We start from the raw sequence: 2,358 nt of genomic DNA, 5'->3' as shown, positions 1-2,358 counted from the left end.
TTGGCATAGACGAGTGAACACTTCTAGCACTGCATCTGATTGTTGAAACATCTCAATTGGTATTCCATCAATTCCTGGAGCCTTGTTTTTCACCAATGCTTTCAGTTCAGCTTTGACCTCTTCCTTCAGTACCATCAGTTCTTGATCATATGCTACCTCTTGAAATGATTAAATGTGGACCAATTCTTTTTGGAACAGTGACACTGTGTATTCCTTCCATCTTTTGATGCTTCCTGCATCGTTTGGTATGTTCCCCATAGAATCCTTCAATATTGCAACTTGAGGCTTGAATTTTTTCTTCAGTTCTTTCAGCTTAAGAAATGCCAAGCATGTTCTTCTCTTTTGGTTTTCTATCGCCAGGTCTTTGCACATGTCATCATAATACTTTACTTTGTCTTCTCAAGCCACCCTTTGAAATCTTCTGTTCAGCTCTTTTACTTCGTCATTTGTTCCATTTGCTTTAGCTGCTCTATGTTCAAGAGCAAGTTTCAGAGTCTTTTCTGACATCCATTTTGGCCTTTTCTTTCTTTCCTGTCTTTCCTTACTTCCTTCATATATAATGTCCTTGATGTTATTCCACAACTCGTCTGGTCTTCAGTCATTAGTGTTCAGTGCGTCAAATCTATTTTTGAGATGGTCTCTAAATTCAGATGGGATATATTCAAGGTCGTACTTTGACCTTTGTGGAGTGGTTCTAATTTTCTCTAGTTTCAACTTGAACTTGCATATGAGCAGTTGATGATCTGTTCTGCAGTCAGCCCCTTGCCTGGTTCTGACTGATAATATTGAGCTTTTCCATCATCTCTTTCCACATATGTAGTCGATTTGATTCCTGTGTATTCCATCTGGCAAGGTGCACGTGTATAGTCGCCATTTATGTTGTTGAAAAAGGTATTTGCAATGAAGAAGTCGTTGGTCTTGCAAAATTCTATCATGCGATCTCCAGCATTGTTTCTATCACCAAGGCCATATTTTTTAACTACCAATCCTTTGTTTCCAGATTTCCCATTCCAATCTCCAGTAGTTATCAATGCATCTTGATTGTATGTTTGATCAATTTCAGACTGCAGAAGTTGGTAAAAATCTTCAATTCCTTCATCTTTGACGTTAGTAGTTGGTACATAAATTTGAATAATAGTAGTATTAACTGATCTTCCTTGTAGTCGTATGGATATTATCCTATCACTGACAGCATTGTACTTCAGGATAGATCTTGAAATGTTCTTGTTAACAATGAACACCATGCCATTCCTGTTCAATTTGTCATTCTTGGCATAGTAGACTATATGATTGTCCAATTCAAAATGGCCAATACCAGTCCATTTCAGCTCACTGATCCTGGGATACTGATATTTATGTGTTCCATTTCATTTTTGACGATTTCCAATTTTCCTAGATTCATACTTCGTACATTCCACATTCTAATTATTAATGGAAGTTTACAGCTCTTTCTTCTGATTGTGAGTCATGCCACATCAGCAAATAAAGGTCCCAAATGCTTAACTCTATCCACATGATTAAGGTCGACTCTACTTTGTATAATAGGTTCTCAAATCAGGTAGTGTGAGGCCTCCTACTTTTTTTTCTTCTTCAGTAATGCTTTACTTATCCAGAGCTTCTTCCCTTTCCATATAAAGTTGGTGATTTGTTTCTCCATCTCGTTAAAGAATGCTTTTGGAATTTGGATCAGGATTGCATTGTATCTGTAGATCTTTTTGGGTAGAATTGAAATTTTCACAATGTTGAATCTTCCTATCCATGAGCATGGTATATTTTTCCACTTATGTGGGTCTCTTTTGGTTTCTTGCAGTAGTCTTTCGTAGTTTTCTTTGTAAAGACCTTTTATGTCCCTGGTTAGATTTATTCCTAAGTACTTTATCTTTTGGGGGGCTATTGTAAATGATGCTGATTTGGAGATTTCCTCTTGGAAGTTCTCTTTGTTTGTGTAGAGGAATCCAACTGATTTTTGTATGTTTATCTTGTATCCTGCTATTTTGCTGAAATCTATTATTTCTAGTAGATTACTTGTGGATTCTTTGGGGTTTTCTATGTATAAGATCATATCATTGGTGAATCGGGATAGTTTTACTTCTTCCTTTCCAATTTGGATGCCCTTTATTTCTTTTTTATGTCTTATTGTTCTAGCTAGGACTTCCAGCATGATGTTGAATACGAGTGGTGATAAAGGGCATCCTTGTCTGGTTCCTCTTCTCAAGGGGAGTGCTTTCTGTCTCTCTTCATTTAGAATGATATTGGCTGTTGATTTTATATAAATGCCCTGTATTATGTCAATTTCCCTTCTATTCCTGTTTTGCTGAGAGTTTTTTTTTTTTTTTAATCAGGAGTCAGTGTTGGACT

Source organism: Trichechus manatus, unplaced genomic scaffold (genome assembly GCF_000243295.1).
Source record: "Trichechus manatus latirostris isolate Lorelei unplaced genomic scaffold, TriManLat1.0 scaffold00079, whole genome shotgun sequence".
In the NCBI taxonomy this organism is placed as follows: Eukaryota; Metazoa; Chordata; class Mammalia; order Sirenia; family Trichechidae; genus Trichechus; species Trichechus manatus.
This window is presented reverse-complemented; position numbering follows the sequence as displayed.